The sequence below is a fragment of the Globicephala melas genome, chromosome 20 (assembly GCF_963455315.2).
Source record: "Globicephala melas chromosome 20, mGloMel1.2, whole genome shotgun sequence".
Lineage (NCBI taxonomy): Eukaryota > Metazoa > Chordata > Mammalia > Artiodactyla > Delphinidae > Globicephala > Globicephala melas.
Genome location: NC_083333.1, coordinates 8015589 through 8032014, shown reverse-complemented (window position 1 = coordinate 8032014; position 16426 = coordinate 8015589). Strand labels below are relative to the sequence as shown.

The 16426-nt window shown below is 42.0% G+C and overlaps 1 protein-coding gene across 1 annotated transcript in view; it reads left to right on the top strand.

Moving 5' to 3' along the window:
- The window catches only part of SMG6 (SMG6 nonsense mediated mRNA decay factor), a 239714-nt gene that overhangs the window by 19038 nt on the left and 204250 nt on the right, over positions 1-16426 (top strand). The window lies entirely within an intron of this gene.

Genomic DNA, 16426 nt, shown 5'->3' with positions numbered 1-16426 from the left:
CCTTTATCCTGAAGGTAGTAGGGAGCTATTGAATGCTTTAAATAGGGAAATCTCAGATGTGCACTTTAGAAATATGACTCTGGCTGCTTTGTGGAAAATTTGGAGAAGGGTAAGACAGAAATAAGAAGAGTAGGAGCGTGCTACAGTGATCCAAGTGAGATGTGAGAAGGACCTGAACCAGGAAATGGCTTTGCAGATGGGGAGAAGTGAACAGAAGTATATTAACGAGGTAAAATCCAAAGGACTTGATTGGACATGGGGAGCTGAGGGAGAAGAGGGAATCAAAAGTAACACTTAGGTTTCTCATTTGGAAACTGGGTGAATGATGGTCTTGGTTTTAGGAGAAAGATGATGAGCTTAGTTTTGGACATGTTGGAATTTCTATAGGACATTGACGTGGAGATATTTAGAGGCTAGCGGATATCTGAAGCTGAGGAGAGAGATCTAGGCCAGAGATGAAGATACTTGAAGGCATCCTGTTATAGATGGTACTGAAGTCATGAGAGAGCTGCTTCAGCTGCTCAAGGAAGGAACATAATGATAAATAGGTTCGAGGTCTAAGAAAGAAAGGAGATAGATGGCAGGGAGAAGTCCTTGCAGTTGATGAGAAAGAAGTAGGATCCAGAGCACAAAAGGGGGGATTAGCCTGAAAGAAGGTAAGAGAACCCCTCTTTCTTGTGCTTGAGGGCAGGGAGGAACAGATAATTGGGGATGCAGGTAAGTTTGTATTATAGGAGGAAGGTGAGGGAGGGCCTTTTGATGATTTCTGTTTCCTCTTTGAAGTTGGAGGCATGGTTGTCTAAGAATGAGTCAAAGGTGGTGGGATAGGAGGACTTGTCCTTTGGGGTTTAATTTAAAATTTCCATTTATCTTCCTATATCTGTAGTCTCTAGCTGTTTTCGGGATGACTTGGAAAGCAGTCATTGCTTATAAATGAAACTACCAACTTCCTATATGTCATGGTGTACCTGGGGCCCCAGTACATCAAGGTGCTTCAGAGGGGTTGCTGCTATGGTAGAATCCCTCACTACTGCCTCTTCTAGTTTGAATATTACCACCCCAAACTGGATGCCTATTTGAATAAGAGATAAATTGTTCTGTTGATTAGCTCCACTGTGTGTCTTTAAAATGAAAGCAACAATGACAATTTGAGAAAGCATTTTATGGCTTTCTTTGGCCTTGGCCTCAAGCTTAGGGAGTATCTCTCATAAAAGTTATAATTAATCTTTTATAGCTTTCTCTCTTCCATTAGGTGTTTTATTTATTTTTTAAGCAATGTGTTTGTAAGTTTGTATTTTTATTCTTTTTCATTTTTAAAATTTATTGAATTATAGTTGATATACAATGTTGTGTTAGTTTCTGGTATACAGCAAAGTGATTCATTTATACGTATATATATATATTCTTTTTCGTATTCTTTTCCATTATGGTTTCATACAGGATATTGAATATAGTTCCCTCTGCTATACAGTAGGACCTTGTTGTTTATCCATTCTATATCCATTTGCATCTTCTAATTCCAAACTCCCAATCCATCCCTCCCTCACCCCTTTCTCCCTTGGCAACTGCAAGTCTGTTCTCTACGTCTGTGAGTCTTTCTGTTTCGTAGATAAGTTCATTTGTGTCATATTTTAGATTCCACATATGAGTGATATTATATGGTATTTGTCTTTCTCTTTTTGACTTGCTTCACTTAGTATGATAATCTCTAGGTCTATCCATGTTGCTGCAAATGGCATTATTTCGTTGTTTTTTATGGCTGAGTACTATTCCATTATATATATATATATATATATCTCACATGTTTTTTTTTTGAAAAGGAAAGTGATTTTTTGAATAGATCTTTATTGGAGTATAATTGCTTTACAATAATGTGTTAGTTTCTGTTGTACACCAAAGTGAATCAGCCATATGCATACACATGTCCCCATATCCCGCCCCTCCCACCCTCCCTATCCCGCCCCTCTAGGTCATCGCAAAGCACCGAGCCGATCTCCCTGTACTATGCTGCTGCTTCCTGCTCGCTAACTGTTTTACATTCGATAGTGTATATATGTTGATGCTACTCTCACCTCGCCCCAGCTTCCCCCTCCCACCCTGTGTCTTCAAGTCCATTCTCTATGTCTACATCTTTATTCCTGCCCTGCAACTAGGTTCATCAGTACCTTTTTTTTTTTTAGATTCCATATGTATGCCTTAGAATATGGTATTTGTTTTTCTCTTTCTGACTTACTTCACTTTGTATGGCAGACTCTAGATCCATCCACTTCACTACAGATAACTCAATTTTGTTTCTTTTTATGGCTGAGTAATATTCCTTTGTATATATGTGCCACATCTTCTTTATCCATTCATCTGTCGATGGACATTTAAGTTGGTTCCATGTCCTGGCTATTGTAAATAGTGCTGCAGTGAACATTGTGGTACATGTCTCTTTTTGAATTATGGTTTTCTCAGGGTATATGCCCAGGAGTGAGATTGCTGGGTCATCTGGTAGTTCTATTTTTAGTTTTTTAAGGAACCTCCATACTGTTTTCCGTAGTGGTTGTATCAATTTACATTCCCACCAACAGTGCAGGAGGGTTCCCTTTTCACCACACCCTTTCCACATCTTCTTTATGCATTCATCTGTCGACGGACTTTTAGGTTGCTACAGTGTCTCGGCTTTTGTAAATAGTGCTGCTGTGAACATTGGGGTGCCTGTATCTTTTCATATTAGAGTTTCGTCTGGATGTATGCCCAGGAGTCGGATTGCTGGATCATATGGCATGTGTTTTTGTTCAGTGTGTAGCTTCTCGGAGCTGCACGTTGGATCCATTACATTTTTTTATTTTATTATTAATTATACAAATAACATACGAGTATATTTTTAGTAAAAATTTCAGATGATCACAGATGTGTGCAGAGTAAAATGTGGTAATTTGTTTTCTAAACTATTGTTGAAGCTGTTTATATATTTTCAGCCTATACATCATCCTTGGGTACATACACCATCCTTAATTTTTTTTAAATTTACATCTCTGGGTTTGGGCTTTTAGTTCTATACTACCAGCACTTGAGGAAGAAGGCTGCAGTTTCATAGCTCTCTGTTTATCCAGTTAGGAAACCACACTTCCTGTTTTACCTGCTTTCTCAGGTTCAAGCCATCTTCCCATATCCTTTTCTTTTTTTTTTTTTTTTGCGGTACGCGGGCCTCTCACTGTTGCAGCCTCTCCTGTCGCGGAGCACAGGCTCCGGACGCGCAGGCTCAGCGGCCATGGCTCACGGGCCCAGCCGCTCCGTGGCATGTGGGATCTTCCCGGACCGGGGCACGAACCCATGTCCCCTGCATCGGCAGGCGGACTCGCAACCACTCCGCCACCAGGGAAGCCCCCATATCCGTTTCTTTCATACAGCAGGCCCTAAGAACTTAGCTTGCTTTCTCTGTTCCCTGCAATAGGAACATACAGTTGATGGGAAGTGGGAATCTATTCACAGACGTTTGAGTAATTAGGCTTTGGGGATACAGAGATTAAAACAACCAAAAATGATTTTTAACCTTAGGGAGCACTCAGTCATGTGGGGAAGACAGAAACATACGATTATATTATATATTATAATGCAGTGTGCCAAGTGCTGTGATAAAGGCAAGGCTGAGAGGCTATGGAGCATAAATTAAAGCATCTAATGGGCATGGTTAGGTAAGGCTAGAATGAGGAGGCACTTTGTAGCTGAAGGATGATGTAAGGGCATTTCCACTCTCAGGCTGAAGGCTTAGGGAGCTGCAAGTCATTCAGTATGGCTGGAGGCTAGGATGTGAGTGGTGCTCTTGCTAGAGACTTGAGTCATCCTTTACCCCTTCCTTTCCTATACCCCACATCCAGTCAGTATCAAGAGCTGTTTGGTCTACCCCTAAACATAATTTGAATCTATCTACTTTTTTCTATTTCTACTACCACTATCGTAGTACAAGCTATCATTCATTATTTCAGTAATCCACACACTATTAAGAAGTTCTTAATGACCTTTCCACATTTATTCCTGGTCCTTCTTAGGCCTTTCTTTTTGGACAGTAACCCAAATGAGCTTTCAAATACACGTTTCTGGTCACGTCACTTCCCTATTTGAAAGTCTTCAGTTGGTTCTCTTTGCTCTTAGAATCAGGTCCAAAATCCTTAAAGTAGTTTACTGGGCCCTGCAAGATTTGGTCTCTGCTGCTTCTGACCTTATCGTGTACCCCTCTTCCCCGCTTTGTTCTTGTTCTGTAGGTATACTGGCTTCTTCCTTGAAGGGCCCAAGCTCTTTTCTGGCCCTTGGCTGTGGCACATTCTCTTTGCCTGCAGTGCTCTTCTCTCTTTATCAGCTCCATTTTTGTTTCTCCTTAAACTCTCAGCGTAAATACCACTTGCCTTTTCCAGGGAAGCTTTTCCTGATCCCTGAGCCTGGTTGCTTCCCCTTTGTAATGCCATATTTGTGATTAAGTAATTTTACAGTTACTTAAAAACTAGGTGCAGTTTTGTTCTTGTTGGTTAAAGCCTCTCCCTTGCTAGATTCAAGCCTCTGTGAGGGTGAGGTCTGTATCTGGTTGCTCATTGCCTTATCCCCATTGCCTGCAAGAAGATTCTAAATAAATCTTAGTTGAGCATATAAAGGAGGGGAGGAAAAGTGAGGGATGAAGCTGGAGAAGATAGGAGGGGCCAGATTATTCATAAATATTGAGGAGTTTGGATATCTAATATTAAGGATTTTAAACAGGGGATCGTATAACCAGATTGTGTAATGATCACTCTTTTCAACACTTCTACTATTAGAACAGATTTATTTGTTTTAAAAATTTTTTTCTTCTTCTTATTTTTTGATTTATTTGTTTTTTAAAGGGAATTCTTTTAATTGCAGAAGTAACACCAATTCACTGTATCTAAATCAAACAAAAATGTACATAAAGTTTAAAATGAGAGTCACTTGTGTTCTTTCCTTCAGAGATACCACTATTAACTATTTGATGTAGGTTCTTCCAGACCTTTTTCTAAACATTTATAGGTGTGTATGTATACATACATACCTGCAGACACGTGAAATATATTTTTTTAACAAAAATGAGATTATACTATATATACTGATATACAGCTTGCTTTTTTAAAAAAAATTATTTCTTTATTTGGTTGCACTGGGTCTTAATTGCGGCAGGCAGGCTCTTTTAGTTGCGGCTTGCGGTTTCCTTAGTTGCAGAACTTGGGCTCCTTAGTTGGGGCATGTGAACTCTTAGTTGCGGCATGCATGTGGGATCTAGTTCCCTGACCAGGGATTGAACCCGGGCGCCCTGCATTGGGAGTGTGGAGTCTTAACTGCTGTGCCACCAGGGAAGTCCCACAGCTTGCTTTTTTGAATTATCCATTGGACATGCAGTCAGTTCTCCTATAAGGTAACACATGCATTCCTAAAAATCACTGCTATACACAATTGCACAATAAAAACTACAGAGCTTACAGGGAAAATGGAGTTAGGAGCACAACACTCAAAAACTTCCTCAGTGACTTATTAAAAAAAAAGATATAAACCTAATAAAGCAGTTGTACAGTTTTATACATGTTCATTGGTTAAGAAGTATGTAGACACTATCTTGAAAAAGACATGAGGTTTGCTTGTAGAAGTGGGCTTTGGAAGGATTGCTGCTTGTGAGTTATTATGAAGTGATGGAAGGAGGGTTTTTTGAAATTGGACCGGCAGGTATAACACCAGATGGGGATAGGCGTGGCTCAGAATGTAAGTTTACATGGTGAACTGCAGTAGCTGGTGGATGTTTTGGGTGTGTGTGTGTGTGTGTGTGTGTGTGTTTTGTGTGTTCCTGTGCAACTCGGTTCAGCTGGGTGGAGTTTTCTGTGTTTACCTGTTGTTTTTCCTGAACAAAAGAAAAATTGGTGTTAGGTTCAAATTGTTCCCTAATATGTTGATCATGATGGAACAGATAGACATTTTCAAAACAAACTTGTAGCAGAACTGGCTGTGTTTCCACTGGTCTAAGAGTGCCTTTTCTTGGTAGTGTGGCTGCATGATGTTTCTTTATAAAGGTGTGTGCCGTTTATTTATCTGTGTAATTAAATGTGTGTTGTGCTTTACTTGCGTGTTCATTTCAGTTGTCCTTTTTGAGTGATTAGCCTTGATACGAGTTGCTCCTTTGACAACTCCTGGAGAGTTTCTAGCACAAACTGCTAAAATTCAGATCCATGAATAAGAAACAGAAAATTTGGCTTCGGGTGGTTGTTAGTCATGATAGTAATCTCCAAACTGGTTTGCCCTGTCTCTGCCAGGCGTGAGCTTTTGCTCTCTCTCTGAGTGGCTGCAGGAGGTTAGCTTGTGGGTTGCTGGTTTTCAGCCTTGAGATGTGGTTTGGGTTGAACATGCAACCTGGGGAGGGACTGCCAGCCTCAGCTGTAAGTGGCATCCTCTGAAACTATTGAGCCCCGCATTTAACTCTCTCTGTCAGCTAGGCCACTCAAATTCAGTGTCGACAGGGTTCCAAGCATTCCTTATTTAGTGGATGTGCCTTCCACTATGTCTCAACTCCCTTTGGAAATCAGAAAAGGGTACTGCTTAGCGAATGAGTTGTTGCTGAGAGTGAGTTAATCTAAGGATATTAAATTGATGGCTTCAGAAATAATGTTCATACTGAAAGGTGAGAGGCTCTGATGGAACAGCTGAGGATGTTCTCAGACCTGATTGCTCTGTTATCAACATCTTGAATGCAGTGTAACATGTGTCTGTTTGCTGGGGAGGAATGAGCTGTTGATAGATGTTTGTCTCTCAGACTTCTGTGAGTTCTCCTATTGTGGCATGATTTGGCTTACTATTCCCGGCATTTTCCTGAACCCATTGTGATTGTTATATGTACAACATGCGTGGTGCTATGTGTAGAAAATATGTCTTTAGACAAATGAAATGTCATTGTATATTTGGCCAAGCTCTTGCGAAACCTTCCTTCTCTTTGACTCTTCTGAATATGTTTTAGGGTTCAGACTAGACTGGACCTCAGTAGCTACTAATACCTGTTATTGGGTCTTTCCTTATTTGAATCTCTCAGATTATTTCACCCACCAAATGATACTGTTTGCCTTGGTCTTTTTCCTTTTGCTCCTCATCCTTCTGTCACATTCCATTATTTACTTTATTTCTTTGCATAGTATCTTTTTTTCAAGACTTAATCAGATCTGGAATTTAATGCAGTTACCCCGGACTTCTTAGAGCAGAAGGCTGTATTCTGGGTCCAGTGCTTAATCAGACTGAAGTTTGGTTTACCTGTCCTATTGTGCCAGCTTTGTGCTAAGATTGTAAAGATGAGTACAACATTGTTGTTTCCTCGAAGAGCTTAGAGTCGGGACTTCCCTGGTGGCACAGTGGTTAAGAATCTGCCTGCCAATGCAGGGGACATGGGTTCGAGCCCTGGTCCAGAAAGATCCCACATGCTATGGAGCAGCTAAGCCTGTGTGCCACAACTACTGAGTCTGCGCTCTAGAGCCCACGAACCACAACTACTGAGCCCGCGTGCCTAGAGCCCATGCTCTGCAATGAGAGAAGCCACCACAATGAGAAGCCTGCACACCACGATGAAGAGTAGCCCCCGCTCACTGCAACTAGAGAAAAGCCTGCGTGCCGCAACGAAGACCCAACACAGCCAAGAATAAATAAATTTAAAAAAAGAAGAGTTTAGAGTCTAGTGCATGGGTCAGCAGCCTTTTTTTGTGAAAGGCCAAATAGTAAGTATTTTAGACTTTGCAAGCCATATGGTCTCTGTTATTACTCACCTTTGCTGTTGTGGTGCTGAAGTAGCCATAGACAAAATGTAAATGAGCGAGCATGGCCGTGTTCCAGTAAAACTGTGTTTACAAAGACAGGTGGCAGGCTCGCTTTGGCCTGTGGGCCTACTTTACCAACCTCTGGGTGAATGGAAGGAATGGCTACATAAAGAGAATGTTTCAGTATACAGTTTATTGTTGTTTGCAGTAGTTATGTTCTGTAAAGTCACCATAGACACTGAATTAGTAGGTTCTGAACCATTGCTCCTAAGGGAAATACAAGGTTAGGTTCCTGTGAGCCCCTGGTTACAAGATTTTCATCAGCTGATCAGTACATAACCTTATTTTATGTATGCTTCTATTTAAAGACACCTTATTTAATATATTGTTGATTCATTAGCATTGAAATCATGGCCAGCAGCACTATAACTCATGCCCAAGCCACTTATCTAGCACACATATTTTCTCATTAAGGCACGTCACAGCCTTCTCGTGTTTAGGAACACTAGATAGCATTTTAGCACTGCGCTTGGGGGACCATTTTAATCAGTGCACAAAGATGTGGAAAATGTGGCACTAAGTAGGCCCCAGAAAGGACACTAGTTTAAAGTATGAGAGAAATCACCTGTTTGATCTCAGCTGGGAATGTGCTTATGCGGAGACTAAGATTTTTTGCTGCTCTGTACATGTTCACAAATGACTGTGAAAGCACCGTGAGTATTGATTTTGGGGTTGCTAATAAGTTTTAGTGAGTGGGTGAATTCATAAATATGAAATTCACAGATAATGAGGACCAACTGTATCGTGTAAGTGTAATGAGGGAGGTATGTCTTGGGTGCCTTGGAAGCACAGAGAAGGGCACTTGGTCCAATCCTGGTGGAGGCGTGGGTTGTGGTGGCGAAAGGGAGGGTGAATTCAGAAGGCTTCCTGGAAATGTTAACTAGGGAGAGTGAGAAGAGAGTGTTCCAAGTAGGAGGAACAGCCCGAGCAAAGACAGAGGTGGTGTGACACAGCAGAAGCTTTGCAGGGTATCTAAATTGTGATGAGTTTGGAGGATAACGTGAGAAAGTTGGAGTGGTGGAAGGACTGAACCTTCTGCAGGAACCACTTTCTTGTTTGGTGCTGTGGACGCGTGGGTGTGTGGTGATCTGTAGGCTGGTCCTGTATAATATCCTTCTGGATTCTGGAAATAACATTTTGTTTCTGGAATTTCTCATTGTTTACTTGTCACATCTGCATTGTTAATTCAACAAAAGCAGTACTCTTCCATTCATTAAATTTGGTAGGGTGAAAGTGGACTGAATTTTTTGCCCCACAGTTTGCTGATTAAAATTTGAGGACTGCTCTGTTAGATGGTGCTTTAGGCATTCTGAGCTCGAACCTGGAGAAGGTACTAGTGTCTCTTTGTGTCTTGGTGATTGGAGGAAATTGCTAATGGCTTCAATCAAGAAGGGCAAAGCTCTTTTCATTTTCATATTTTTATCACTTCTAAAAATGCACAAAGCCAACACATGCTTATTGTAAAAAAGCTTGAAAATGCAGATAAATATGTTTTATCACCTAGAGATAGCCACTTTTAAAGGGGACTTCCCTGGTGGTGCAGTGGTGAAGACTCCACGCTCCCAGTGCAGGGGGCCTGGGTTCGATCCCTGGTCGGGGAACTAAGATCCCAGTGAGATGCCACAACTAAGTCCATCCACCACAGCTACTGAGCCCACGTGCTCTAGATCCCGTGCGCTTCAACTAGAGAGCCCTCACACTGCAGTGAAGACCCAGCGCAGCCAAAATAAATAAATAAAACATTTTAGGGTATGCTCTTCCTGCATATTTTTATAGGGCACAGCATTTAGATTGGAAATGTCGAATGCCCATTATCTTGGGATATCAGAAGAGGAAAATCCATGCCTAATTTTTAACCTAGAATCTGGTTGGGAAAGTGGTATTCTAATATTTATGGTCAACACAGTTATCTGTATCTTGGTCTTTATCAAAGTAGCACAGTTAGAGTGACACCATAATGTCCTGTCTCTTGTGCATAAAGAGAAACTTCTCAAGCCACAACAATAAGGAAGAGTGAGTTCAAGAAACGTTAGACATCTAATAGGACTGATCATTGTTGTTTTGTTTGTTAAGAAAGGTTAGACATCTAATAGGACTGATTATTGTTGTTTTGTTTTTTATAAATTTATTTTTGGCTGCGGTGGGTCTTCATTGCTGTGTGCGGGCTTTCCGTAGTTGTGGCAAGTGGGGGCTACTCTTCGTGGCAGTGTGCGGGCTTCTCAGTGCGGTGGCTTCTCTTGTTGTGGAGCTCGGGCTGTAGGCATGTGGGCTTCAGTAGTTGTGGCATGCGAGCTTCAGTAGTTGTGGCTCGTGGGCTCCAGAGTGCAGGCTCGGTAGTTGTGGCGCACGGGTTCAGTTGCTCCATGGCATGTGAGATCTTCCCGGACCAGGGCTTGAACCCATGTCCCCTGCATTGGCAGGTGGATTCCTAACCACTGCGCCACCAGGGAAGCCCCCTGATTATTGTTTTTGAAAGATTGAGTGTGAAAGGATCCATTTCATGAGGCAGCATCTTGAGCTAGTAATAAATTGGGGGCATGAGGGATTAATGTGAGGCCCCCTGGGCATAGGAAGTTGGTGACCTTGTTTGGAAAGCTGGATTCTTGTTGGAGAAATTTCTAGGCAGTTATGTTAGGGTTGGTTTCTAGGAAGGTGGGAATAGAGATTGACAGATCTAGTAGAGGAGTGATTGCCTTTTTAAATATTTTAATTAAAGAAATGTATTTTTTTTAATGTTTTATTTATCTTATTTTATTTATTTATTTTTGGCTGCGTTGGGTTTCCGTTGCCGCACGCGGGCCCGCTCTAGTTGCCTCGAGCGGGGGCTACTCCTCGTTGCGGTGCACGGGCTTCTCACCAAAGAAGCAAAGGTGGCTTCTTTGCTGCAGAGCACAGGCTCTAGGTGCATGGGCTTCAGTAGTTATGGCACGCGTACTCAGTAGTTGTGGCTCATGGGCTTCAGAGCACAGGCTCAGCAATTGTGGTGCGTGGGCCTAGTTACTCTGTAGCATGCAGGATCCTCCTGGACCAGGGCTTGAACCCATGTCCCCTGCCTTGGCAGGCAGACTCCCAGCCACTGAGCCACCAGGGAAGCCCAAGAAATATTTTTGAATGGGGTAGTATAGTATATGTGTGTTTATATGTAATATAAATTGTATATATAAGGCAGATATATGATTGTCTATTAGTGGCATATCATACACACTGTTATTCACCTTTGCTTTTTTTTTATATTACTATTGGACTTGGGAGTTGGGAGATCCTTCCATGAGTGATTGCCTGCAAGTCCATTATATTTCTTTAGGGTTTGGAAGCTTGTTAGCTTTCATTAATTTTGTCCAGCATTCTGTATGTCAGAGGCAGGATAGTGCAGGAGTTAACAGCTTGGGTTTTGGGAAGTCCTAAGTTCAAGTCCTGGTTTTATCAGTTACTAGCTGTGAGACTTTGGGCATGTTCCTTAATCTGCCTGCGCTTTGGTTTCCTCATTTGTAAGGTGGTGATAACTATAGACTAAATGAGATAATACATGTAAAGAGCAATGAGTGGCATATCGTAACTTCTCATACAGTGGTGGTAGTTGTTACTGACATATTTTTGTTACGGTGTTCTTTTAAGCTATTAGGCTTGATTTTGCAATTTTCGCTTTCTAACCAAAGTGAACAATGAGGCTTGATGATTCACAAACTGACAACCCACTGTCTAAATGCAGACTGTTCACTTGATTTGAAGAGTTTTATTTAATTATGAAAAATTTCAAACACACAAAAGAAAATAGCGTAATGAACCCCCATACCTGTCATCCACATTTGTTTCAACTTTTCCCCTTCACCCCCTGCTGAAGTATTTTAAAGCAAACCCTAGATCACTGCATCCCTACATATTTCACTTCTCTACATGCCTTTTATTTTCTAATTAAAAAAATATATATATATATATTTATTTGGCTGCACTGGGTCTTAGTTGTGGTATGCAGGATCTTCGTTGCTGAGTGTGGGATCTTTTAGTTGCTGCATGCGGGATCTTTAGTTGCAGCACACAGGCTCTTAGTTGCGGCATACGGAATCTAGTTCCCTGACCAGGGATTGAACCTGGGCCCCCTGCTTTGGGAGTGTGGAGTCTTAACCACTGGACCACCAGGGAAGTCCCCCCTACATGCCTTTAAAAAAATAATGAACGTTTTCTTATGTACCACAGGGCCATTGCCATGCCTTTCCTTGGTGTCATTCAGTATCTGATCTATGACTTCATTTCCCAGATTATCTAACAAATGTCTTCTTAGAGTTGGTTTGTTCAAATCAAGATCTATATATTATTGTTTGATTGTTTTTTCCTAAGTCTCTTTTAATCAAGACCGGTTCTGCCTTCCCTTTTAAAAATTTTCTTTATGTCACTAGCTTGTTAAAGAAGCAGGTCAAAAAAAAAAAAAGAAGAAGCAGGTCAATTGTCCTGTGGAATTTCCACATTCTGAATTTGCCTCTCTTTCCTTGTGGTATCATTTAACCTGTTCCTCTCTCCCCATATAACTGTAAATGAGAGTTAAACACATGGTTAGATACTTTCAGCATTTTTGGTGGGGCTGTGTGCCTCATTTTTTATTGCGTTAGGAGGTGTCAGATGAGCTCACTAACCAGAGTTCAAGTGGTACAAATAGTGGATTTTTGTTTGTTTTATTTTAAAATTACAGTCAGTTGCCAGCTAATTCTCAAAAGAATTCAAGATCTGGCAACAATTTGCCAGAGCTGAGTAGTACCTACCCCCTTTTAGTTTGCCACTAGCCCCTTTACCTCTCCTACGCTTGCTTAGATGTGGCTTACTTATATCACGCACCTTGCCTCTGTAGGCATTTGATTTTGTGATCCATGCTTTAAAAGTGCCACCGAAGTAAGTTATTACAATCCAGGTTTTTAAGAGGCATTTAAGTTGTTTCTCAGAGATTCAGTTTAAGATTGACAAGAGCACCCAAACGGGCCTGACTTCGGGCACAGGGAAACGTCTTAATCATTGGGCCATAGGTGTTTTGCTGGGATTCACGTGACGTTGTCATTGGTGTTGACCCAGAAATCAGTGAGCAGTATGTCCTGCTACCTGGCTGGGTTACTCTGTCTGCTGTCCAGTAGTGAGCCTAAGGAATCTGAAGGTATCACTTCTGTTTCTTAATGAAATTTGTACCTGTGGGAATTGAGGCCTACCTGCAGAGCTCTGGGATAGAGCTCTTTCCTCAGCATCCTGTTGCAGCCAACTTGGTGAAAAGTGAGAAGTTATACTGCGTAAGCGTGTGAACTGAAAAGCTTCAGGCTGTGTTTTAGTAAAGTCTGAATGGCACCCACCAAACCAGTTGGTTGGAATAAGCTTTTCTGGTCTCATGTAGTTTTCCTTGTCCCCAGGCTTTTTAATAGTTATGTGAAATCTCTGGCAGAGTGAGAACCTTATTTGCCAAGGTTTGGGAATCATCTGCCTGGATCTTGTGTGCTGCCCCTGCCTGAATCTCTTGTGTCCATGTTTCCATGGTGGTTTTTCCTTCGAGGATGATGATTTTCTTTCCGACTCTGATACATGGCTCTACAAGGCTGGATGGTATGTGAGTGCATTTTTTTTCTTGCCGTTAATCAAAAGTCCAGCAAAGTAAACATGGGCCAAAAAAGGAGCACAGCTTCACTGTGGGAAATCCAGGTCAGGTGGCCTGTCTCAGAGAGCTTTCACATGCTCAACGTATTATATTTGCTTGAAGGCTTTTTTTAACAGTGTGGTATGCAGGTGGTATTTTCTTCAGACCCATCCTTTGTCTTGCTTTTCAGTGCCCCTTGCATAGTTTGTGCACTCCAGCTGCTGCTGCCACTGCTGCCACCACCATGCAGAAGAAAGCTGTGATGTGTGGGTGATACACATCTAATGCCTCCACCTTCCCCTCACCCCCCTGCCCCCACCCATGAACATAACTATAGATGAGAGCATGGTTTTAGAAGGCCTGCTTCCTTAGGCAGGATGCCTTGCCTTGTATTAGAGTGAGTTCCAGTTCCTAGAGTTGTATCACGATCCTTCAGGTTGGCGCTTCCAGAGCTCGTGCCACCGTGAAGCTCAAAATAGCTTGTGACCTGATTTCCTCTGGATAGCCTAAGCATGGACTTCATTTACAAGGATAGAGAAGAATTGAGTCTCTCTGCTAATAGGTAAATGTTTTGTCCATGATAACTCAGTTGTTGCGTTGCCCCATAATTATATCATCAAGGCAGAGAAAGTTAGCTTAATTTTTTGGCCTCATGAATACAGAGATTTTGTATCTGTAAGGTGGGTACCATGTATTTTTTCGGGGTTGCTGTGGGCATTTTATTAACTTCATGTCACTGATGTGGCCCTTTACTTTTGTAAAGTAGCTTACAATATGTGCCCCGTGCCATTCTCCTCCACCCTGGCAACTCTTTGAAAGTATGCTTTTGTCAACTGAGATTTGGTGGCATGTGATGACAGGAGTTCGTAAGAGCCTCTTTTTCTACAGGAAGAGGCTACAGATTGGCTTTCTTTTTCTCAGGCCATAAGAAACAGCTTGGTGAGATTACTTTCAAAGAAGGTCACAACTGGGACTGGGTTTTTTCGGATATTGATCCTATGAGTTTGCTGTGAGGAACAGCCTCTAACAGACAAGGTCTGGGGCCACCTGCCTGGATCACTGCTGGACTCTCGGGCTGATGTCTGTCTTTGTCTCTTTGTGGTTAGCAGTGAGTGGAAGTTTCTCAAAGTACATTGGCCCTAACTACAAACCCTTAACGCCCCATATGACCTCGGTCACCAAACCACTTCAGGGCTTTATTTTTATCCTAGCAGTTTTGTTTCAAGATGTGAGGTTGGTTTCTTTCCTCTAGCAGAGCAGAGTTCTCTGGGGGGAAGAAACAGAGTGCCAGGGTGCAGTTGAGGCTGGTTAGACACCAAAACCACACTCTTCGTCTTTCTGGGCTTGAGACCTGATATAAGCCATGGTGCAAACACCAGCTTCCACACGGTGAAGAAACCTCGTCAGATACTCGCTTCATTTATTTTTTGTGTTTGTTTTATTTATGTTTTTAGACAACTAAAATGTGGAGGAAGAGGAGGTGTACCTTCCCATTCTGCTTCAGCCAGAAATCTAATTCTAAGAATGAATACTTTCTTAAAATCCAGTATTTCCCAGCTTAAGGTTTTTCATCTTCCGCAAGAGTGTTGATGAGAACTCTCGCAACTCACCAGGTCTCAGGAAACCGGATTACCAACATATCCTGTTCGCGTGCATGTGTGTGTTCTGTGTTACCCACAGGCCACTTTCCACCCCACGTGACCTTTAGTTACCATCCGGAAAGTCAGGACCCAGATACCAGTCAGATTTTCCAGGCTTTGGTTTGGTTTAGACATTTTAGAAAATGTTAAGAGTAGTAATTCTAAAGAGACTTTCTGAGTGGCACGCATAGTGAATAGGAAGTTATATACCCTCAAGGGAGGGGGAAAGGCTGCCCCCGTGCTCTTTTCAGTAACATGTTTGAAATCGAACATTCACAAGAAAACTTGCTACTGAAATGCACAGGGGAGGAGAGGAGAGAACTGTTTAATCGATTAGAAGTCAAATACATGCCTCAGTTCTTAGGTTTTAAGACTAAATTCTGAAGCTCTTGTTGCATTCTTTAAAATTGTAGTGTTCATTATTGGAGTTGTTTGTAACACACGGCATCGAATTTTATTTTAGTCAGCATCTCTCAATATAAGTGGACTTTAATGAGTCAGGTAGTGAGTGCTCTGAACAGGGGTAGATACAAGACTGCCAGTGGCCTGCAAGCTAAGAAGCGTTTATTACCTTCCTATGTGAGGAGTTTTTTAAAAAGAAGAAGAGCGTGTGACAGGGAGACATACGTGGCCTATAAGGCCTAAACTATTTACTGCCGGACCCTTTACAGAAAAAGTTGGCCCACCACTGCTCCAGAAGATGGGCGGGTGAAGGCAATTAACCCAGAGGTCCTTTAGGACCTTGATTGTTAATGAGGGTGTTATTGCCTTTTGGGGGCACAGTTCATTTTTCTGGCCTGTCACCATAGGATGTTTAGCATTCCTGGCCCCATCCGCTAGATGCCAGTAGTTGGCCCCCATGATTTTCCAAGGACTCCCTGGGAGGGGTGGAACTGTTTTGGTTGAGAACCTACTGAGATTAAAAAAACACCTTGTTACGGTTTCTTCCTTCATTTCCTCTCAGTCAGAGAAACAGACCTAGAATTTGGCCCTTCGTGGCATAAGGATCAATCACAGTGAGAGAGAATTCCAGTCACTGGGGGAATAGGGAGAATTTTCAGTGTAGAATAAAAAGGTTGTAAGGAGGCCATTTAATGAGTGTGTCTGTTGGTTGTTCACCCTTCAAGACTTGTTCAGGTTGATGTATGATTTATGAAAGGTTTGTTTTGATGTTGGCCATGCTTTGGAAAGCATGTTCCTCTCTATGTGAGAGGAAGAGTGGCCATCTTTGGCCTTAATGTCCAGATGATTTTGAGATCTGTGGGAATCCGTATGGTGTACTTGAGAGACTTGTTCAAAGCCAATGTAAAGACGTAGTTTTGGCATCTCCTGAATAACCTGATATCCAGACT